Source organism: Apteryx mantelli, chromosome 18 (genome assembly GCF_036417845.1).
Source record: "Apteryx mantelli isolate bAptMan1 chromosome 18, bAptMan1.hap1, whole genome shotgun sequence".
NCBI classification, from domain to species: Eukaryota; Metazoa; Chordata; class Aves; order Apterygiformes; family Apterygidae; genus Apteryx; species Apteryx mantelli.
In genome coordinates, this window is record NC_089995.1 from 20,022,344 (window position 1) to 20,046,310 (window position 23,967).

The 23,967-nt window shown below is 51.6% G+C and overlaps 2 long non-coding RNA genes across 2 annotated transcripts; both read left to right on the forward strand.

Moving 5' to 3' along the window:
- Window positions 1–5,937: 5,937 nt before the first annotated feature.
- LOC136993631 (uncharacterized) lies at window positions 5,938–11,505 on the forward strand. The gene is made up of 6 exons (XR_010886021.1): window positions 5,938–6,591; window positions 7,340–7,495; window positions 9,556–9,741; window positions 10,549–10,644; window positions 10,826–11,014; window positions 11,431–11,505. It is a non-coding gene; the product is annotated as an uncharacterized lncRNA (long non-coding RNA).
- Window positions 11,506–22,854: 11,349 nt separating this feature from the next.
- Window positions 22,855–23,243, forward strand: LOC136993647 (uncharacterized). The gene is made up of 3 exons (XR_010886041.1): window positions 22,855–22,975; window positions 23,055–23,109; window positions 23,208–23,243. It is a non-coding gene; the product is annotated as an uncharacterized lncRNA (long non-coding RNA).
- Window positions 23,244–23,967: the final 724 nt, after the last annotated feature.

The window sequence follows — 23,967 nt, forward strand, 5'->3', positions numbered from 1 at the left end:
GCAAGAGCATCCATAGTACTATCAGCTTATCTTGAAAAAAAAATTTTTTTTAAACTAGTGTCTGTAGTGAGTCGTATCCCTATTTTATGACTGGGGAAACAGGCAGAGATAGGTGCCATGACTTGACACCATAAATAATCTGATATCCTAAGTCTCCGCCTAGCATATTAGTCAGCCCTTTTGTCCTATCTAATCATGTCTTTTACGATAAAAAAAAAATTACAATAATATTTCCCTTTGGAAATTTTTTGAGCAAATAACCTCATAATAAATGATACAGTACTATATTCTTTGTGTTTAGCAAAATAACCATTGGCATGACTTGGTGGCTACACAGGGAAAAAACAAGTAATTGATACCAAATATCCCCAAACTTTTAAACTACTGCTGTTGAAATTAACAATAACAATATTGACTAGTGAAAACAATATTGCCTTTTTTCTTTCTATTTAATTTAAAATACTCAATAACATTCTCAGAAACCATCAAATCTGCAGGGGTTTTTTAATCTGCAAATTATATTTTGTATCTGAAATCTGGTTTCTAAATCTCAAATGTATTTGAGTAAACAGAAATAGTCACTTTCTTGGCCCTTCCTCTGTTCAGGTTGCTCATACTAGCACAGTTGTGTGTGTGTCACCTTGCAAAAATGTTTAGGACATTTCCTGTAATTTCATACTCAGGCCTAGTTTTGAGAAACCAACTTGTTTTAACAGTTATTTCTTCTCTATGAACTGTAAAATAAGAAGTTATTGGTGTAATAGCAGAAATTATGAGTGTGCCAAATCTCTGCCTTGGGGCAAAAGGGGAAACAAAAGTATTGCCTCAAAAAGACAAGCTATTGCAAGCTTGCTGTGTGCTTGCTTCCCTGTATAGCTCTCTCCCTTCTCTGGCATGCTTCTGTAACCACATACTATTAGGTTTCTATTAAAAATTTTAAATGATCTAGTAGCAGCAGCTAATGATGTAAAATGAATATAGCAAAGCTAAGTGTGAGACTGTATAGGAGGGGAAGGTGATTTTATTTTAAACAAAAGTGATTTCAGTCACTCATACCCATTCTCATATAGACTTCATGCATTCAGTCTTTCATACTTATTTTTCCATACTCACAGCGCTCACAAGCACCAAGCTGTATATGCCTGGCTACTCTGACTAAGATCACTTGTGGCGAAATGGAGGACAAGCGATGCCAGATTTGGGGTCATATTCCTGTCTCCTGGGTTCCTTTTGATGGGTGACCATTTGCTTATTCTGGATGTGCCTTCTCTATCCTTCAGTGACCCTGTTCTGTGGATCATTAAGCAATACTGTTGATTTACTGCCTGTCCTTTTGTCTCCTCTTCTGGGAGTAGTCTTTCATTTTAAGCTGTCCTTTATTTTCCCAGTCATGTGTCCTGAGAATCTGAATGTAAATCTCGATGACCTGCTGATGCCATCAACTCATGCCATTCTTTTGTCTTTTTTTTCTTGCCTTTTCTTCTTGTGCTTTCATACTGACATTTCTGCTCATAATTATTTATTCCAACCTTAATATTTCTATCACAAATCTCTGCATAAAGGAAGTACCTCAGCTAGACAAGGAAAGTATGCAGTGTCCCAAACTGCTGACAAGCTATAGAAAACATTCTGGGCTAAGTACTGTAATTGTCATATTGAAATTGTCTTTGGAGGGACTTCTCTGATGGTCATTCTGGCATAATAGGGTTTAAATCAATAGAAGTCCATCAGTGTAAAGTAATTCACTCACTTGTTCTGTCATGGAAGGTACCTGTTTTTCAAACTCAATGCTGTGAACACTTTTTGAAGGAGGACAGTGTGATGAACCCTCTGGAATGATTGTAAAAATATCACTGCTCCTTCACGTGCTATTGCTCCATTCAGTGTTACCCAACAGTAACAACAGTGTTATACAGGCTTTTGCAAGAGGAGTTCCTGAATTTAGGTACCGCTAGCTTCGTGTGAGAGGCTCTGCGCTGTTGTTTCACCTATAGACCTAGTTTTGTTTGCACAGTGGCCTACAGTTCCTGGCATTGTCAGACTTGTCTTCAGTGCCTCACTCCACTTCTCCAGGAACAACCAGACCTCCTCTAACAGGTGTTTATACTTTTTTTTAAGAAGAAAACCACTCTCTCTTCATCTTTTCTGACTCCAGGACCAGAATGCACACAACAAATCATTTCATTACTTTCCTGTTTCAATACTGCAGTTTTCCTATCTCCTGACAAACAGATACAGCCAGATTGTATTGTAGGAGAGATTTGTGATTCACAGTTAAAACTGCATACACAAAGAAAATATGACTATGAATGGAAGAAAAATTCAGACTGTTTTTGTTTTAAATTGTGGCTTGGGAACTGATTGCAGTTTATATCACTCTGATACCTAGCCACTGCAACCAAAATGCTAATAAGTATTAACAACGAGAGAAAAGACAAAGGAGGATCTTTTGTTAGGCAAGATGACTAATGGAGAACCATAAGGGAAACACAAGCTCTCCATATTAAAAGAAGGAACTTCCAGCCCCCATGGATGGGAAAGGAAATGTAAAACTATGACACTGAGGCGTATTTAATATGGCTTTTTTAAATTCATTCCTCACTAGACTGACTGGTACTAATGATAGAGAAAAAAAGAAATTACAGCAGCGAAAAGGGCTAAGTACTTGGGGCAGAACAGGGAAGGAACAGAACTGACTACTTAAGTTAGGTTTTCTCAGATTGGCTCAGGCTGATGAAACCTTCTCTAGGGTAAGGATGGTATGTAAATTGTCACAATAATTTATGTGGTCTGCTACCTATTCCTATGGCCCGCTTTCTCAAGGGAAGAAACTGAGGCTAGGTTAATCTTACTGGCCGTGACTGGCTCTTTGTCTCATCTTCTTTGAGCATCTACAGCTCCTCCTCTGTTACATGCAGACAAGAAATGACCGCTGGCACTCTACCATGAACACACAGTAATGCCAACCCTTTCAGACAACGTCATACTCATGATCTACAAATACACAAAGTAGATGTATGGTCTACTCAAGCAGGAAAAACTGTCAGAAAAAATCTTGGAATTGTAAGCAGTTGTCTCTGGGAGTTCCTGCACTGTGGATAAGGTTCTGAATATCCAATAAAATATAAGCACGGTGGAATTGCACTTCAGGAAGCCTAATGTTGATTCTCAGAATGATACTGGACTATACAATCTCCAGAGGTCTCTCTCAAACCCAGCTGTTGTGTGATTGTGTAATTCTGTTTTTGCTCTGGGGGGAAGGGTCACAGAATATGCTGGCAATCTTGGACTGCTTGCTAGCAGAGAGTGGTAGAGACGTGGCTGTAGGGAAAGGGCCTGCTTTTGGCAAAGTACATGCAAGCAGTAAGGAAAATCAGCTCTAGATGGGGAGCTTGAAATGAGTGTGGTTGCCTAACAAGGAGGTGAAAGCCAGGGTATTTATGAAGAGTGCTTTTCAGAGGCAAACACAAGAAAGAACAGCAGTGGCCTGGGGAGGGCAGTATTTGCTCTCTGCGATGCAATGCAGCCACACTCCATGCACTCCTTTGGGTGCAAAGCAGAAGAGAGAGCTTGATGTCCCTACAGGAGGTCTGTAGCCCTTCATCCCCAGTCTTCTAGCATGCTCTGATTGGCCTTCTGGCCCTGGCCTCAGTGGCCTTGTTTGTTTCAGCCTATTTGGGGTTATGGGGCCCTCCCCAACTCTCCACAGGAGCTCAGCAAGACTTGGACCAACCTCATTCTCTAAGAGCATGAGTTTAGCCAGGGCGTCCAGTGGAGAAACCACTCCGGCCCACAGTCAGGCACACGATAGTGTGCTGTAGTAGGGGGCTTTGGCAGGTGCCTAGGAGGACAAGGGCCTCCATCATGCTGATGCAGTCTCCGTGATCCTTGACAGGTAGCAGAGAAGGTTACTGTATCTTGGGCTTGAAGCAGTATGTGTTGGCCTTACAGTTGTTGTCCAAGCACGCTCTGAAGTCTTCTGGAAGGAAGGAAAAGCAATTGCTCAGATATTGAAAAAAAGCAGAATATGAATGCACGATATACCTTTTTTTCACTCGCACACAATAAACTAGCTCTTGTTCTGGGCTGCCTTTGGCAGTGACATACTAATTTTTCTCTCCTCCCCCAGACTGGATCACAAAATATCTGGTCATCACAGGAGGCAATCCCTGCACTCCCTGGGCACATCACTGAAAATCTCTCTCAGAGGTGGGCAATGTGCTATTTTTTTGTGCACAAGCACATCTGTAACAGATTTGTAAACTAGCATTTTGGATTTGCCAGTGCTGGTGGCTGCTGGTCCAGTCTGTGCTTGTTCCTGTCACATTTGCAAGGACTTATATCAAAATGGGGTGTGCCTGTCCCCTTCCTTAGACTCAAAGCTATAGTGGCACTTAGTAAGTAGCAGGGTTTGGAATTTGTGTCTTTGCATAAGAGATCATTACTTTGGCCTTTACAGTAATGATTCACGCACATTTCAAATCCAGAGTTACAGCAGTGCTTAGATTTTACTTTGCCTCACATGTAGAAATAAACTTGTAAAGTAAGATGTGCCATCACAGCATTGCATTCTTATGTGCTGAAATGCTTGTACATAAAAAATATTCACCTTTTGCCCTGTGCTGCTGTAGAGATTTGGATGATGCTGGAGCACAGAAACATGGCTGCTTACGGGGAACAGTCAAGTGATGCCCAGTAGCGAGACTGTCACCATTATTGAAATGAATATTTGTGTCCCTAGGGAAGCTGGTCCGCTCCCAGTCATGAAGCAGGGGTGAAGCAGCAGGAGCGAAGCAGCAGGAGCAGAGGCAGGCGCACCGTAGGGCTGCGTGCCACCAAGTTTCTCGTCGCCCTTGGCAGGTAGGGGCCAGGACCACCTTGCACTGAGGGCTTGGCAGTACCAGGGAGGTGAGGGCATTTCTGGGGTGGCTGCAGGTGCCTGGGTTTCTCCTGCCCACCTCAAGGCATGGATGTGGGGAAAAAAAGGGTGGGAGGCTTCAGGGGGCCTGGCGGTACTCTGCACTGCAAATGCACCGGGTAAGGTCTGCCTGGAATGTGTATTTGACTTTCCCTTTTTCTTTTTTCTATTTTTTTTTCTTCTTCTTCTCCTTCAATCTTGCCTTTAGGGCTGAGGTTCCCTCCCAAAGCAGGCTTGTGCGTGCACCTTTATGAGGATGCAGATGGCCTGGGGGTATGGGGAGGCAGGCTGGCCCTCGAGCAGGATTTTTGCATGGTGTCCCTGGGAAGATAGCTCCTGTGTACCTCGTGTGCCCAAGGGTGTTGGTGAGCGACAAGATGATAACAAGTGACTGTCAGTTACAGAGCTGTTTCTTTGCCATTCCCCTTACTAAAGAAAAATCAACTTACAGATTGGCTTTCACAGGTGGAGACAAACAATATAGCTTTCCTCCAGTCTGGTGGAGGTTTACCAATGCACCCACAATAACACATGGTCATTGTCAGAGAAGTGTTATGACAGTTGCCTGCAGAGAACATAGAAAAGGTGTTATCATACGTGGACAGTGCTGTTATAGACAGAGCTACAGAAGAAGAGGTGCAAGAGCAAAGTATCTGAGTCTTAAAAATCACCTGATGGGACAGGATTTAAGGTCACTTTGAGTATAGCACACAATTAGCACATCCCAAAGATCATTATATGGGTACTGTACCTGGGGAAACAGAAAATTGACAGAAGAAAGGTTAAAGTTTTGTGTGTCCTTTTCATCAATACTGAGTAAGAGGGTTGTATTTCTTATAGCGGCATACCCATATCTTTTCTGGTAGTAGCTGATTGCAATGGGAGCTACTGGAAAGGAGTCAGGAGCAGAGCTGGAATAAGGGACATGATGCTCTTTTCCCTAACCAGATGGAAGCGGCTGTAAGCATGTTTGCCGTAAAACTATGAGGACCAGGCAAGCCCCGGCTGGGGACCTTCCCCTGGGCACTGACTGCAGGCAACGGTCAGCCGCGCCTCCCCACGGTCTGCTCCGCCTGCTCACCCGGGGCACGCAAGCCTCGCCGGGGGCGCTGGGCCCGAGCGCCGCCGGCACCCCTCGGCGCTGCTGTGCCGGGTGCTGCCATCATCTCCGGGACACGGGATACGCGTGAGGTCCCCGCCATCGTCTCCTTCTGCAGGACAGAAGAGCCCAACGAGGAGGCACAAACGGATGGATCGGGGATGCGGAGAGCTGCCGCCTCCGGAGGACGCCCCTGCACTGCCGCCAGCCGGCGGACGCATGCGCACCGGAGCGCCGTACGCAGCCAGAGGGGTCGCGCATGCGCACGGTGGGGGCGTCGTCCTCACTGCTGCCCTCAGGTGCTAAGAATCCAGGATAGCAGCCAACGGGCCCACGCATGCGCACTGCGTTCCGCCGCGCTCACTGCTACCCTCGGCTGTCGATAAAGTAGTACTGCACGCGTAAGGCGCACGCATGCGCACTAGTTTTTCCATGCTCACTGCTGCCCTCGGGTGTCGACACGCCAGTACTGCAGCCACGACTGCCCTCCCCCGCGTACAAAGAATACTGCAGCCAGCCGGCGCGCACCGCCGATCGCTGTGTTCGCCGTTACTCTCCGGTGCTCCGGGAACGGGTAAGCGAATGGGCCGTGCTCGTCGCCCCTTCCCGGTGCTCACAGGCCGGTGGCGCAGAATGCTGTTCCTTGTCGGTGCTTCCTGGTGTCGTGGGGACGGGCAGTGCCGTCTTGGAGCTGCTCCGCGGTGCCCTCTCACCGGGGCAGCACCAGAGCCTGCTCGCTGATCCCTGCCGCTCTCTCGGGCACGGGCACGGGCAGAGCAACCTGGGGGCGCTCGGTGGGAGCCCCGCGGGGCCGCGGCGGGCTGCGGTTCGCACGCGTGAGTCGGCCGGCTGCAGTGTCGCGCCGCAAGCACGTGAGGGCGCCATTGCGAGTCTCGCCTCCCTCCCGCTCCCCTTCCCCCCCGCTCCCCCGGCCCCTCCCGCTCGATCGGGTCCGTAGCCGGCGCATGCGCGGTGCTCGAGCGCCGGGCCGCCGCTGCGGCGGCGCTCCGTTGGCGGCCGGCGCATGCGCAGCGGCAGGGAGCAGCATGGCGGCGAGTAGGGCAGGCGTTTTCGCTCGGCGGCGGCGGGTTGAGAGCCGGGGCCGCCTGGAGTCGAGGATCTGGGGGCCCCGGTGAGGCGAGCGCGTGCCTTCGGATGGCGGTGGGCTGTGTCCTGCCCGCTGCGGCCGTCGGTGCGTGGAGGCGGCGGTGCGTGATGAGGAGTGGCGGGGGCTGGGGCCCGGCTCCACGCCGCGCCAGGAGCGTGGGGCCAGGTGTGCTGGAGCGTGGTCTGACTTTCCCTGTTCCGTGTCTCACCTTTAGGGCCCCGGTTCCTCCCCAGCGCGGGCCGGGGCGCGCGCTCGCCCCTGCAGAGGCAGCCCGGAGGAACGGGGAGGCAGGCGAGCCCCGGAGTGGGCTTGTGGCGCGGCGTCCGCGGGAGGACGGCTCCTGTGGCGGCAGGCACACCCGAGAGTGCTGGTAAGTCCCGAGGAGGTTTAAAACCTCTGGACCGAGCAGGTTGAGTGTCAATTTGAGTCAAGTACGATTAGTGCAGCCCCAGGTTATTTCCTGGAGAGCTGGGGCTAGGCAAGCAAGAAGAGGGATAGAAGAACGACACTCCCAGGCACCCGGAGGCCCCCCCCCGCCCCCAGGCAGTGTGTGGGCACCAGCCAATGTGGGCACTGACTGACTGAAAACCCCGCTGAGCCTTGCTGAGCCCTGCTCCCTCCTGTCTGGCTGCCCCAAAGCCACAGGCTTCCCCAGTGTGGTATGTGGTGACGGGTCCTCCGTTGCCTCTGACGTCTCCCCAGGCAGAGGGCAGCTGCACGTATGCTGCACAGGGGTCTGGATGTCTCCAGCGGTGGCACAGCAGACTGATGTCCCAAAGCCCCAAGCAATCCTAAAACCACTCCCAGACCCAGTCCCCACAGCAGTGAGGTGTTCTGATAAATATGGGGGGTGATCTGTGCCTCCCCTTTGACTCAGTCCCACTTTAGAGAAAAGGGAATTTACAGCACTTCTCGGTGAAGAATGTTGACAGGCGGGTGTACAGATGACAAACAGACTTTTCTCTCTTTTTTTCTGAGCCACCTCTTAGAAGCCTCTGTGCATGCAAGAGGACTCTGTTAATGCGGCTAGTCTGGAATAATTGTGCTGTGCACAGTGCTTAAGGAGAACATTAACATAAAATTGCAGGCTAAGGAATAACCTTAAAAAAATACAAGGCTCGGGAAGAGCCTAAGAAAACACTGCTGGGCTATGGGAAGCCCCAGTGATGCTACTTCCGAAAACAGCATGGCTTTTAGGCACCTCCTAAGCAGGAGAAATGACTTACTCCAGCCCATAGGACAATGGGTGCTCTTAATTCCCACCTTTAATTACCCAAAGCGTTGTGAAAGCAGAAGGGGCTAGAGATGATGCGTAGCGGGTTATGGACTACATGTAAAGTTTCAACCAACAACAATTCCCTCTTAAAATAGAAACAGTTTAGTCTTAGTTGGTAGATGAACGTGGCTTTGAGTAATGTGAAGAGAAGCGCTTCTGTCAATGCCCCGGAAAGCCTTGGAGAAGTGGTCCAAAGATCTGATACCCTCACGGCTTCGTCAGTTGTCTGGGTTTATTTGGCAGGGTAGCCCACCGAAGGGGGACATCTTGAAGAGAAACAGCTGGACCTAGCGATCCAGTTGTTGATTTTGGTCATCACCTGTGAGGCCAGCATCCAAGTGTAACAGGGATCTAGGAGCTGTATCAAAAAGGTGATAGGTTTGAAGCAGCGACGGGCAAATCAAGTGCTATCATTCTTCTGCATGGCTAAAGACTGAGAGACTTGTCAGTTAAGCGTGTGTATACGAGGGTTTGAGAAAGGATACTGAACAGTAACAATAATACCGAAGCAGAATAAAAATCAGGTTTCATGGAAGATGGCATAGCTAAGTTTTAGGTGATGTGCTTGCCTGTCTAATAATCTAGCCCGAATTGCTGTACGTCATGTTTCCAAACTGTTTACCCTGTAAAGTATGATGCAAGGTGCTGTATTAAGACCTTTCCTTTAAGGAAAAGGTAAGGGAAAAGAAAAGAAAAGAAAAAAGAAAAAAAGAACGCGGTAAAGAGAAAAAGAACATGCATAAATCGAAGTGTTTCACGGCAAATAAAATGCAAGTTTCTCTCTTTGTTATAGAGGTGGAACCAATAGTAGCAAAAGCTGACGAAGAGAAAAGCTGGACAAGCAGTTTTTTGGTGATTAATACCAAAGGGACGGGATGAAACAAGGAAGCAAAAATGCAGTTTAGGGGACCCTTGATAGCCGCAGAACCTGCTACAGTAGGAGGTGTTCTGGCATGGGTAACTAGGGTAACTCTTGATAATGACTGTTAGTTATTTCGGCCTCCCAGAGGCAGCGCTGAGGACTAAGTAACCCGTTCCCACCCCGTGGATGTTGTTCGCTGTATCTGCCTTAGTTTTGCTTTGGTTGTTTCTATTTTGTTTTGTTATTATACGTGCATATGTAGAAAGGGAAAGATGTCATATTTAATTTTTAGATTGATTGCCATGGCTGAAGTTGAAGAGACCAGAAAAACGTCAGCAAGCTGAAGTGATGAAATCAAACGGAACCGACTGAGAGCTGTCTCCATCGCCCAAAAAGGGAAAGCCCGTTCCTCCTGGTGAGGAAAGATCACCATTAATAGCGATCGGAATAATAGATCACCAACATATAAGGTCTGAAGGTCTGTACGCATTACGAAAAGTATGCTACGTACATATATTTCTGCGCGTGTGACTTTATGTGTATACGAGGCATCATGCTTTAAGAGCTACAAGACAGCAAACTATTATCTTGGGGGAATGGTGGTCAAGTGGCCAGAGTCTCTGAAGAGACAGAGAGACAGAAGTGTCCGAACTGTAAAATTAAGAGATCGCTTTCAGGAAGGCTTGGTTAGCGCGCCCCCAGGTTAATTAATCCTCACATCCCCTTTGGGGCCACAACAGAAATTCTCCAGCTGCGAGAAAGACTGTTTAGCAGCAGTCTGGTCTGTAACTGTCTTTGAGACTTTTCCCTTTGAGAGCACCGAGGCAATCCCATCTGCTCAATTCCCTCTGTAGTAGCTAATGTCAGGGAAGCAAATAGACAGCGGAGTATCATCTATCCAAGTGGCACAGGGGGCACTAATCTTAACGAACGGGGTGGGGGGGTTACTGTGCAAACGTTACAAGAAGTGGATCTTCTTGTGCGGGTCTGAATTGACAGAGCACGGTTGTGCCAAAAACGTGGACGTGGAAGGTTTCCGAAAGATTAATCTCTAGTGGCTACTTAGTCTAACTTCCCCTTCACAGCAAGCCCGACTGTTGACATAGCTTCCAAAAGAGGGGTTGGGGGAAGCAGTATTTGTGGCTTGTGTATTCTCGTTTGCCTTGCTTGTGTGCGTGTATAGAGATCTGTTTTTTGTGCTTATAAACAACTTTGAATTCTTATGATTCTCTGCAGAGCTTTGAATCGTTTTTTTTGTTTTGTGCTTTGCTTTATACTTTTGTAGGGCGATGGATTTTACTATGCCTCCATCAACAAGCACTGGCTGGCAAAGTTATGTCATGTCCCAACGGAGACTCTTAGGCAAGACAGAGGAGTTCAGGTACGCAGCCTGCCAAAAGAATGTTGCCCAGGAGGGGTTGCTACCCTTGAGCTATAGGCGCTGATGCACACGGCTCGTTCTGTCAGACACAAAGAGGTTTTCTTTGGTTGCGGAAATTTTAGCTTGGCTTTACACCCTATAGCGGTGGTATTTTTGTATTTATGAACTGTGTTAATCCTAGGCGTTCAGAACATCGGGGAACGACTATGTGCTGCCATGAAGAACTACAGGCTACTGTCCTCAGCCCTTTGTAAGTTATCAGGCGTCAAGAGCGGCCAGGAGACTCCAAATGCCAGCGGAAAGGTTCTCTGCCCGGTCCTGACGAGGAGTCTTCGGCTGTAGGAGGGTCGGCCGTGTCCTTACCGGACTCGTGAGTAATAAGCCGCAATTCACGGACCAGCAAAGGACGGGGGGGAACAGCGACTGGTAGCCCAGTGGCTACGGCATTGCTGTTGCTAGCAGGGCCCCAAGGCCCGTGTGAAGCCTCAGCTGCCTCTTTGGGGCTTTATTTTGGTCTGTTTATCTGGAAAAAGCAGCGAGGCCTCAAATAAGAATTTTCGTGGCTAGATGGGTAAGCCGTGACCCCAGCTGTCTTTGCCTTGCTTTGCTGCTTAATGTCGTAACAGCAACTCAGGACCCCGGAATAAAAACTGTTACAGTGCTTAAGGGAGGATCTGTGTTTGCCCGGGTTAGGGGACCATCGTTAAAGCTTTGGGGGGGGGGGGGGGGGATGGAGCTCCAAAACGAGACTCTCCCGGTGACCTTGGTGGTTTGATTCATTTGCAGGCTAACGTTCTGAGGGCCGGCAACTTGAAGAGGAGCAGCTCAGCCCGTTTTGTTGATTTCGGTGATACTGTTTTAAGGAAGCACGTAAGTACAGATGGGGTCTGGGAGGGTTTTTGAGCAACACATGAAAGAGCAAGGAAGATTGGAGAGTGTGGAAAAACTAGGTGCTGTGAACGTACTGAAGTTGTTAAGGGCTGAGAGAATTTGGGTTTAAGCCCCTGAAAGGGGCTAAGGCGCAAGGAGCAGTGAAATACTGTCACTGAACACAAGGTTCCTCCCCAGTCTGGACCTGTGCGCGCACCCTCGCTCTGGCAGACGCAGGCACCCTGGAGCTGTAGGGAAACAGGCTAGCAGGCCCGCAAGTGGACTTTGGGCACAGTGGTGTGGAGAGAGCTCTGCGTGCTCGGCAGGCGAGTGGGGTTGGAGCGTGGTGAGAGCTGTTCTGGGCTGACAGGATCCATCCGGTTCTGCTCCGTGTCCCTCTGTCCAGCTCACCACCATTCTCTTTCTTTCCCTGTCACTCAGTCCGGTGCCAGCAGCGACCAGTGGGTCCCATTGATCTGCCTGGCTCGGGTCACGTTAGACACCTCTGCAGGGACTCTGCGGGCAGAGGGCTGTGGATGTGCAGTGGGGGGGCTCTAATGGGCCAGAGATGCTGTGGGGGAGGTAGTAGGCAGTGAAGAGGCTCCTGGGGAAGGAAGGTGTCACGGAGGCAGAGAGCAGCAGAGGCTCCGAGTACTCAGCTGTTAGGACAGGTGCTCGTGGTAGGGCGGTCTGGAGCTGCTGTTGTTGTCTGTCCTACTCGTCAGTGCGGCCTGCAGTTACTGCGTCTTGTCCGCCTGTGCGCAGACAGGGCTGCCGCGTGGCGCAGCTCGAGTTGTGGTCGCGGCGCTGGCATTGAGCCTGCTTTTCTGTCAGGTCTGCCTTTATGCAAACTGGTGTCTTCTCTACATCAGCCTTGCTCTGCTCCTCTTCCAGGAGCCTGTGCTTGACTCTGCTTTCTGGCACACTGTTATGTCATAGGGCTTTCCAGCAGTATCTGTCTGACTTGGGCCACTTTTGTTGTCCACTAGGCAGCCTGAGCGAGTGAAGCAAAATCCTCCTCCTGTCACTGTCCTGGCCAGAGTCAGTTTCCCATTAGCTCAGTCTCTCCAGAGTTTGGAGTTTTTGGAGGCCTTAGTTTTTATCCTGCCTTGGCTGGACAGCACTTTCTGAGAGTGTCTGTCAGTGGCAGTTTCCCTGAGGCGTATCATCTACTGAAGGCTGGAGGTGGCCAGGTGACTGACCGAGCCTGACTGTACGTGAGGGTTGCTGTGACATCCCTGCGATGAAATGGAGCCAGAGAGGGTGAGTGAAGCAGCACAGAGGGTCAGTCGTAATTGTGGAAACAATTATGGGCCTTGGACTAGGGAGTAGTTCTAGGAGGGCTGTGCCTCTCAGTAACTGTTCTGGCCGCTTTGCAGTTGCTGAAGCATAGTCCGGCAGTTGAAGGAGTGTTGTCACAGCTGGGAGCTCTGTGGAGATCTGCGGCTGGCCATGGAGGATGAGCTCTGACTTGCAGCGTGGACACGGCTAAGTCCTGGGACTGCACTGTATGTGAGCAGGGCTGGGAGGTGGAAGCTGGTTTTGCCCTAGGTGGTTACTGGTGTCATTGGCTGTGGATGTTTGCCCATGGAGCTGGGAGGACCAAAAATGTAATTGTCTGTAACACAGATGAATTAGTGCTTGTGGTGTTTCAGGTAGGTTCAGTGGAAGTGCAGCTTAGTACAGTTCAGTGGCATGATTCTTGCACATGCTCACATTTGAACGGTGGCTAAAACCAAGCCTATAAACAGCAACTGTCACATGATTTTTGTGCGTGTCTTCCTGTTCTGCTGCCATTCTAAATGAAGGGGAAACTTCTTAAACTGTGGGCAAAACCCCTTGGCTTCTCTGTACTGTTCTCATGCTCATGGGTGCTTTGGTGTTTCTTGCTTAAAACTGAGGGTTTGAAGTTTTTCACTTAAGGTTTATTGTTTAGTTTGTTGCTGAGGGTCTGTCACTCAGGGGTTACGGTGTATGACTTCATTTTGTGGGGCTCAGTCTTTATCAGTCAGAGTTTACAGTTTGTTCATTTAGCGATCAGGGCGCAGAATTTAAAATCCAACCTCATCCCTAAATTTTAAAGCTTTGGCAACCATTTGGATTCCAAGATTTGCAGTTTGTCACTTAGGGTGCAGGGTTTACAGCTTACTGATAAACAAAAAGGGCTAAATCCTTGGATAATAAACTGTAAGCCCTGAAGCCTAAGCAGCAAGCTGCGAACCCTCCTTTGAGGTTTGTAACCTTCCCCTGTACCCAGCGTTCAGCTCTGTGCGCTGACCTGAGGTCTGGGTTTCACGCGGCGCAGGCCCATCACACCGAGACTGGCGATGCGACGGGTGAGCTGAGCGCTGTGAAAGTGTCCTGCAGGGCTCTAGTCTGGGGTAGGGCAGAAGCGCAGGCAGGCGAGATCAGGCATTTTCCTGTCAACTCTCAGAGCTGGATCTTATCCCTGAAGGAAGAAGCAGAGGGGGTAGGTTGTTGACTACTCAGAAACCTGCCACGTCAGGGGCAGCAGCAGGAGCTGACCCTTCCCTGACGGATGGATGAACGCTGGTGTGGTCATGACTCTTCAGGTGTCACAGGATAAGGGGAAGCATGGCAGACTCGCGCCCAGGTGTTGTTTCTGTTCAGTAAAACAATAAACAGTTGCTTTATTCTTTGCACTCATGTCTGTGGTTCCTGCCATCACTTTGCCTGAAGATGATGTCCAGGGGAGGAGGTTACACATTGTGTGTGGTGCTGGGAGCTGGTCCCCGAGTCCCTCGTACTTTGGTGTCCCTGCGGTTCCCAGGGAACCCAGTGCTGTTCGCAGGGCTGTGGGGAATTTTCCTTGCATTGCCTGGACCTTGGGGCAGTGTCGGTGGCATTTCTCATCATCCTGGGGGCAGCCAGGGCCCCTCCAGGGCTGCGTGAGGTCCCCAGGCTGCTTCCGGATTTGCTTTCAGCACTTCGCCATGTCCCTCGTGTGTCTGGGGATGAGGCCTATGTGCCTGGAGCTGGGAGATAGTTTCTGTGGGGAAAGGGGGAGCCTGCAGGCACCGTCCCATCAGCCACTTCGAGCCGTGTGATGTGCCTTATGGCCCCTTTTGTGTGCACCAAGGCCCTTCGTTTGTATTTTGGTTTGCCCCAGAGCCCTGTGTTTGCCCTCTGATGCCCTCAGGAGCCCTCAATTCACATTTTGGGTTGCCCTCCAGCCCCCTGTGTGCCTTTTGGTGTGCCCCAGGGCCCTGTGTTTGCTTTGCAGCACGCCCCAAAGTTCTCCATTTAGCTTTCTCCCCTGTCCCAGAGTTTTCTGCCGTGCTTCTTGGTGTGCCCCAGGGCCCTCCCTTTGCTTTTTGGTGCACCCAGAGTCACTGTTTGCTCTATCATTGCCTTTTTTTACTTTTGTTGCACTCACAGCTCTGGATTTGTTCTCTTGTCTCCTGAATACTTCCTTTTCCTCTCTGTACACCCCAGGGGTCTCCCTTCAGCTTTCAGCAAGCTGCTCTCAGGAGTGGGGGTGCCTCTGCTACCCTGGGTGCCCCAGCTGTCTGTGATGGGGCTGATAGCCATTCCCCCTCCCCAGTTCCTGATGGGCTGCAGCTGTGGGCCCTAGGGCTGGGACGATCCCCAGGTGGGGCTGGGGGGACAGGATGAGTCCCAGGTGGAGCTGATGGCAACAGTGGGTACGCACCGGGGTTGGGGTGCAGTTGGGGGAAGCCTGTGCTGGGGCCAGTCCGGGACAATGGAGCTGCTGCCGAGCACCGCCCGCTGGGACCGGCAGGGCGGCTGCACCACGGAGGAGGTGAGCAGGGCGAGGGTGTCCACACTCGGGGCTGCGGGTCCCCCACGTGCCGAGGGTCCCGGCAGATGGGAGCGTCCTGGGCAACGCGGCACAACCAGGGTGCACCGGGGCTGGGGATGGCGGTGTACCGGGGCAGTGGGGGCCGGCCGAGGACGTGGTGGGGAAGAGCGGTGCACTGGGACCATGGAGAGTGGGGAGGGAGGGTGTACGCCAGGGTTTTGGTAGTGCGGGGGGGTAGGAAGGGGGTGCGCTGAGACTGTGGTGGGGTGGGGGGGTAGGAAGGGGGCGCGCCGGGGCTGTGCTGGTGCTGGGGGGGGGGGGGGAGGGAGAGAGGAAGGGGGTGCGCCGGGGCTGTGGTGGGGTTTATTGCACGGTCGGGGGGGGGGGTGGTCCTGGGTCAGACTGGGAGCGTGTCGGGGAGGGGGGGGAGGGATCTCAAGAGAATCCCTGGGGAGGATTGCGGGGGGGGGGCAGAGGCAATGTCGGAGTTGACCCGGGGCCGGTCGCGGCGGTGTCGTGGGAATCCGGTGCTGGGGATCGCGGGGCCGCGCTCCCGGCTTTGCGGTGGTATGCGGATCCCGAGGGGGGGGGGAATAGGGGCGGATCGGAACGGAATCGCCAGACGGTCAAACCTCACGAAGCGCTGCACAACCCCCCCCCCCCCCCACGGCATGCCGGGAGCAGTAGTCTTCCGGCACGGGGCTTCCGGGCGGCCATGTTGTTTTGTGCGGCATGCCGGGAGCAGTAGTCTTCCGGCACGGGGCTTCCGGGCGGCCATGTTGGTTTGCGCGGCATGCCGGGAGCAGTAGTCTTCCGGCACTGGGCTTCCGGGCGGCCATGTTGGTTTGCGCGGCATGCCGGGAGCAGTAGTCTTCCGGCACTGGGCTTCCGGGCGGCCATGTTGGTTTGCGCGGCATGCCGGGAGCAGTAGTCTTCCGGCACTGGGCTTCCGGGCGGCCATGTTGGTTTGCGCGGCATGCCGGGAGCAGTAGTCTTCCGGCACGGGGCTTCCGGGCGGCCATGTTGGTTTGCGCGGCATGCCGGGAGCAGTAGTCTTCCGGCACTGGGCTTCCGGGCGGCCATGTTGGTTTGCGCGGCATGCCGGGAGCAGTAGTCTTCCGGCACTGGGCTTCCGGGCGGCCATGTTGGTTTGCGCGGCATGCCGGGAGCAGTAGTCTTCCGGCACGGGGCTTCCGGGCGGCCATGTTGGTTTGCGCGGCATGCCGGGAGCAGTAGTCTTCCGGCACGGGGCTTCCGGGAGGCCATTTTAGCCTGCACGGCATGCTGGGAGGCATAGTCTTTTAACAATGGTTTTCTTGGTGGCCATTTTACTCTGTAGGGCATGCCGGGAGGTGTAGTCTTCCTATATTGGCCTTCTGGGAGACCATGTTGCGCCTCTCGAGGTGGCAGGAGGTGCAGTTCTCTGTCAGCGGGATTCCCAGCAGCCCTCCGCGTTGTGCTCTGTGGCAGGCCAGCAGCTGTAGTTCCAGATGCCTGTGCCTTTTCCGCCCTGCAGCACTGGCCTGCTGTGTCTGGTCCTTACTGGACATGTGCCACTCACGTGAGAGTCCCCATAGGTCATCAGGGACAGTGGAATTTCCCAGTTTTTCCCTCGTACAGGTCAGGAAATGTTTTCCATCTCTGGTGTGACCAGGCAGGGTTGTCCCCAGGGGCTGGGGCTGTCCCTCTTGGCAATGGGGAGGGCAAGGAGAGTGTGAGGGGCTGTGTGGACTGGTAGTCATAGCTTTGCTCAGAACTGAGGCTAGTTAGGCATCAGCTATGAGGAGCAGCGGTGCTGGGAGGGCTAAGTGCAAAGCTATCCTGTTATGCAGCACAAGAGAAAGTCCTCAAGGAAACGTGATCAGCACTGTTTCTGTCCAAGGAGCCTAGAACAGCCTGAGAGACCCTGGAACAGCCACAGGTACCTTACAGCAGCCCCAGGGACACTGTGTCACTGCCTCCCAAGGTCATTACATTCAGGTACCTTTAACTGTGCAGAAGGAGCCTGTAGGAGGCCTGGGCATGCATACAGAGAATCCCCAGTTGCCTCTAAAGACCTGGAACTATAAGTATTTTCTTTACAAAGATGTGATCTCTTTGATGCCTTGCTGCTGCTTCTGTGTTGCTGGGTGCCCAGGTCTACTATGTTCAGAGCCACCCTTCTTGCTGCCCTCTGCTCTGTCTCAGCTGCTGGCCAGACGAAAAGGGATGTGTGTCTAAACACCAGGCCAGGGTGTCTCGGCTGCCTGCTATAGGACAAACAGGAAGGGTAATCGGTGACCGGAAATGAAAGTACATGTGGATGAGAAACAGGTGCTTTAGAGGACTAAGATGCAACTGAGATGCAACAGGGGCAACGGAGAAGAGTAGAAGTAGCAGGGGAAAATGGTGATGAGGAAGGTGCGTTGTTAGATGCAGTACAGTGGAGAAGAGAGGGAAAAATTGCTCCTATGATGAAATGAAAACTGTGCTTAAGAGATATTTGCTTTTGCTCTTCAGGTTATGAATCTGCATGACTTCCTGAGAACTGTTCTGAGCATGTGGTGTTGCGGGTCACGACTGCCTGGGCAGTGGTCCTCAACTTGTCTGCCAAGACTACGCAACAGCTGACAGCTGCCTGTAGAATAAAAGCAAAGGCCAACCTCTCAGAGGTAAGAGACAGGGTCCAAGCAGGAAGATTATGGCGGGTGAGTTAATGCCCCAGAATCTTCAGTTTTGCCTGTTGTCTCCCCAGCACTCTCATATTTGCTCCCTAGTTCCCTCAGGACCTATCCACTTGCCTTTAGGTGTGCTCCAGGGCACTGCATTTGTTCTCTTGTCCCTTAAGAAGTCTTTGTTTCTCTCTAGATCGTGCAGGATTACAAGGATCCCTCTGGAGCCCTTCTTCATGCTCTGGAGCCCTCTGTTGGCCATCCAGTCCCTTTAGCAGCCCTCTGTTCTGCTTTGGCCCCCTCCTTTGGCCTTTCAGTTTACACCCACAGACCTCCATTGTCCCTCTAGACCCCTCTAGCACCACTCTAGTCCCCTTAGAAACCCTTCTAAAGGCTTCTGTCATGCCCCAAAGCTGTCTTGTGGCCTCCCAGACCTCTGAGGACCCATCTAGTCCACTCAGAACCCCTCCTGACATCTTTGTTGTGCCTCGGAGCCTTCTTTTGGCCATTTGCATTCCATCGGACCTCTCCTGTCTCCTCAGAGCACCTCCGGAGGTCTTTCTTGTTGCCCTGTTTTTATTTCTTGGCCATGTAATCTCCTTAGAAGCCCTCTGGTCTGCTCAGAACCCCTCGTGGGGTGCTTGTTGTGCCCCAGAGCTGTCCGCTGGCCCCCCCCCAGCCCCCTTCGTAACCCTCTAGTCTCCTCAGAAGCCCTCCAGATGTCTTCCTTGTTCCCCAGAGTCATGTTTTGGCCATGTAGAGCGCTTAGCACACCCCTAGTGCGTTCTGGACTGCTCTTTCAGCTTCCTTCTGTCCCCGAGCTCTCTCTTGGCCCTCTAGACCCCTTAGGACCGCTCTTGTTCCCCCAGAACCCGACCGGAGACCTTGGTTGTGCCCCAGAGCTGCCTTCTGGCCCTCCACACCCTGCACAACCTCTCTTGTCCCCTCAGACCACCTCCGCAGGTCTTCCTTGCTCCCCTGTTTTTACTTTTTGCCTATCTGGTCCCCCTAGGACCCCTCTAGCATGTTCTGGACTACTCTTTTGGCCTTTCTTGTTTCCTAGAGTTGTCTTTTGGCTCTCTAGCTCCTTTAGGATTTCTGCAGTGTTCTCAGAACTCTTCCTGCAGCCTTTTTTATGCCCTAGAGTGCTCTTTTCATTGTTCAGCTGCCTGAGCACCCTGTTTTCCTCTGGACCCTTTGGGAGACCTTGGTTGTTCTCTTCTGGTTTCTTTTAGTTCTTCTCTAGTTTCTATAAGAGATGTCTAATCTGTTCTGGATTCCTCTTTAGAACTTTGTTGTTTTGCATAGATCTCTGTTTGTCCTGTATAGCTCTGAGGAACCCCTTTCTTTTACTTTGGACTATTCTTTCAGCCTTCCTTTTGTTCCCAAGCTCTGTTTTGGCCCTTTAGACCTTGTAGGACCCCTCTAGTGCCTTCAGAACCTCTTTTGGAAGCCTTTTTTGTGCCCTAGAGCCCCGTGTTGGTTCTCCAGTCCTCTTAGCACCCCTCTTGTCTCCTTGTGTGTCTCATTCATCTAGAGAAACAGAGCTCGTGTTCCCCTGGAGATCTACCCATTCTGCCCACTGACCCCTTTTTCTAATTACTCTAGGTACTATATAGGAAACATCTCTCTTTGGAAGTACTCACATTACAGAAGCACACATGTTCCAGGAGTTTATTTTGATAACTTGCTTCACCCTACAGGAAATGCTGCCCTGCTAGAACAGCTGTACTATCTGCAGGCCTGAACCAATCACAGGAGTGTGGTATAGTGTGCCCTTTATAGGTTATGTGGAATGTTGGAGCTTTCTTCCTAAGCATAAGCAGAAGTGATTTCTAGTTTTTAATGCAAAGGCTAGTGTAGTTAGGGTAAAAAGAGAACATACCTCCTGATATTATGGATAGAGTACATGAAGTCTCAGTAACCAAGTAGATGGTCCGTTTCATCAAAGAGGTCTGTTTATCCTTTCTGTGCTCTCCTTTCTAGATACCGAGCGGAAGAAAAAGCCTTGCTTCTGCCTAGCCCTGTGTATTTATGGCTGCCGGTGGTTTGCCCCTCCCCTTCCAAGGGCTTGTGGGTGGGTCAGTGGGTGGGATTAGTGTTACATAAAGCCAGGGTCTCGGGCCAGGGAGTTCATTCCGCTTTTGTTCTCCTATGGGAGCAGTGGTCTGGAATTGCCTTGGCAAATAACAGCATTTGAGGAAGTAAAGCTACTCAGGAAGATTTATTGCTGTGTTTGGAGAAGCAAAGGTTGTTCCTTGATGTAAGAGCAAGGGAATGGCTCAAGCTGGAGCTGTGAGCATGCCAGAAAGCTGCTTATGGCAGACAGTTTTTTTCTTGGGTCAGTATCTCGGTGTGGGGTGTTCAGGGGTGGAAGAGGGCTTCTGAGTCTCCAGTTGTATCTTCTGTTACCTGTCAGTATTGTTTCCTGGTGTTTCTGTGTTTACCGTGGAAGGGATGGAGCTTCACCACTGGACTCTTTCAAGAGGATCACACTTGAGGAATTGTTGTTCCTCTCCTGGACTGCAGACAAGAGGAGACAGCAGAGGTCCTGGGAAAACATTTCCTCCTACATTTACACCCTAGAGGGGTGTGTGTGTGTGTGTGTTTTTATTTGTTTGTTTGCTTTTGTAGCATTTCTAGTAATTGGGATGTGTGTGAGGTATCGCTCTCATCAGCTAGTCTGGTTTCTGGCTCGCTTGCTGGATGTTTTGCTGCTCCTCAGAAATATTGTCAGCCCTGTTCAGGGAGAAACCGTGTGGGATTTTTGTGGTATGTAGACTTGCAGAAGAGTCCCGACTTTATCTGAAGAGGGAAGGAAGCGTACTCCCACCCTGCAAGTGCAGTATGATGAGAAAAGAAGTCACATCATTGGACACTAAACCCAACTGTAAGCGCATGTGCCCCAAAGGCTCAGAAACTATCCTACACACAACTAATGAGCTCATCTCTTTTCCTGACCAAGCCTCGGCGCTGAGAGGGAAGAAACTGTTGGACTCCTCTGGACCACGAGGAAACCATCGGCAGTCTTGCCTGCCAACTCCTCTGTTCCGTCCGTGCCCCTGAACCCACTGCCACGTGCTCTTTTCTGGCTCTGCTTCTGACCCCTACCCTGGCTTCTGGGGCTGTATGCTTTGCTTTTTCAGGTAGCGTGTGGGCCTTTTGCAGGAATGGTTGAGGATTTCAGGTGAGGTAGAATGGGCGATCAGAATGGTGTTTTAGTTGTTCTAGGGCTGGTCAGTGCTGCCTGGCAGCATAGAAACTTTGTTTTGGTTTTCCAGGTGCTGTGGGTGTCCCTCCAGCCTCAATTTCGGAGTTTAGAATTGGCACGGCGCAGGCGAGCGGAGCGCCCGTGGGGCTTTGACGGAGGGCGCTCTTGCGGACAAGACTGGAGCCGACCGGCCCGGGGGTGACTGCTCGCGCTCTGGGTTGGCAGGCGATGATGGCAAACGAGGTGACCGGAGGAAGATCAGAGAGGATGCGGCTGCCATTGAGGATGCCTGTTGAGGATGTCTGGTGACCCAGAGCACTGCAGAAGCTAAGTTGAGGGGCCACGGGTGTTGGTGTGTCTCGGCTGTGTGTGCGCTGACATAGCATAGTATGGGCTCTTCCGGATGAGTGCTGTGAGGCAGAGACAGTGGGTGTGCATGGCAGAAGGTGAGGGTGTGCTAGGCAGGGCAGCTCCAGCCTGTCTGTGTTGTTGCGTAGTCTATGTGGTGTGTGTTGTAGCTGTGCTATCTTTTGCTCGGGTCTTGACGCTGCTCTGCTCCTTTGTGCTCAAGGAGCACAGTCCACGCTGCGCAGTACTAATGCGGTAGGCATCCGTTGTCTTTTGCTTGGCCTGACTCATCAGCTTTGTGCTAATGGATCGTGTCTCTTTCTGTGCAGTCAAGTAAAAGCGGTAGTCTGTCGCACTGGCTTTGCATCGTAGCCATTTGTTGCCGGTCATCTTTGCGGCCATCTTTGAGATCTTGTCGGCCATTCTTCTTCCGTGTGTTTCTCACGTTCTTTCAGGGTTTTCTTCCCTGCGTTGTCATGAACTCAGGTCTTTCTTGCCGGCCTCTTCTGCATCAATATTCCCGACTTTGCCAGCCCCTTTCCATCACGGGCGGTGGCGTTTGACTCTCTTCTGGGCTCGTCCAGAGCATCAGAGCCGCATGGTTGTGGCATTGTAGGGCTTTCTGGCCGGCAGCGTCTTATGCGTGGGAATAGTTCTTTTTGTGTAGGACTGTCCTCCATGTTTGTGTCTGATATTTGTGTGTATGTCTGTCTGTGTGGGGCTGGAGCTGCCGTGCTTGTGGGTGTTAGCAATGGTAGCGTGCAGAGTGTGGCAGTGATGAACTGGAATGGTGATTGGTCAGCTTCTGCGTGCACCTTATGTTGTTGTTTTTGTAGATGTGGTGCAGCATTCCCAGCGGGCCCGAGGGAGATGGAGGAAGAAAGGGTCACGCCCCTAGGAAGGTGAGCTAGAGATTTGTTGCTGGAAGCGGAGTGTTGCGGTCAGCGGTTCTCTGGTTAATTTTTGCTTTGTGCTTATAGGTGTGGAGCAATGTGGAGAGTAGGTTGCTTGCATGCAGGAGGAGCACAGCAAGGTGAGTGTCAGTCCGATAGTGGAAGTAGAGCCTAGGGTAGGGCTGTTGTCTCGTTGGCGCTGTCTGTGTTGCCCACTACTGTTTTGGTTTTACAGGTGGGTGGCAGGCCTCGGCCTGGCGACCCGTAGCATGGCGTTCGGGATGGGTGAGCAGAGCAGGTGAAGGTGTGGGAGCAAATGCTTGATGTGGGTGGGCTGTGGTTTTGCAGGCATGATCTGAGCGCTTGCTTTCTGTTTGTGTTTGCAGGTTTTGCTGGAAGTTGTGGAGAGGAGAAGTTGAGTGCTGACAAGAGCCTGAGCAGATGAGAGGGGGAGCTTGTCGGGTCAGAGGTTTATTGTGCGGTGGGTGGTGTTGGGCTGCCTGTTGGTGATGTCTTTTGCTCTGCTTTTTCAGGTACCGTGTGGGCCTTTTCCAGGCATGGCTGAGCATGTCAGGTGAGTGGATTGGTGTTGGGTGTTGTAGGGCTGGTGAGCACTGCCTGGCAGAGGAGTAATTTTGTTTTGTTCTTTCCAGGTGCTGTGGGCTCCCCCCAGCCACAGTGTTGGAGTTTGGAATTGACACAGTGCAGGTAAGCGGAGTGCCCATGGCACTTTGTGAAGGGTATTTTTGTGGATGAGGCTGGAGCTGCCTGGCCTGGGGGTGACTGCTTGTGCTCTGGTTTCGCAGATGATGGCGAATGAGGTGACCGGAGGAAGATCAGAGAGGATGCAGCTGCCATTGAGGATGTGTCTTGAAGACAGATGGTGACCCAGAGCACTGTAGAAGCTAAGTTGAGAGGCCAGGGGTGTTGGTGTGTCTTGACTCTGTGTGCGTGAGTGTAGTGTGGAGGGCTCTTCTGGATGAGTGTTGTGTGAGAGGCAGAGGCGGTGGGTGTACATGGCAGAAGGTGAGGGTGTGCTAGGCAGGGCAGCTCTAGCCTGTGTCTGTGTTGTTGCATAGTCTATGTGGTGTGTGTTGTAGCTGTGCTATCTCTTGCTCAGGTCTTGATGTTGCTCTTGTTCCTTGTGCTCAAGGAGTACAGCCCACACTGTACAGCGCTAGTGTGGTAGGCATCCGTTGTCTTTTGCTTGGCGTGACTCATCAGCTTTGTGCCAATGGATGGCATCTTGTTCTGTGCAGCCAGCTAAAAGGGGCCATCCGTCGCTCCGTCTTTGCATCGTGGCCGTTTGTGGCCGGTCATCTCCGTGGCCCTCATCGAGGCCTCGTCGACCGCTCTTCTTCTGAGGCCGCCCTCGTTTTGCGTCTTCCCGGCCTCCTTTCAGGGTTTTCTTCCCTGCGTTGTCACGTCCTTAGGTCTTTCTTGCCGGCCTCTTCCGCATCAATCTGCCTGGCTTTGCCGGGCCCTTTCCGTCACGGGCAGTGGCGTTTGACTCTCTTCTGGGCTTGCCCAGAGCATCAGAGCCATGCAGTTGTGGCCTCATTGGGC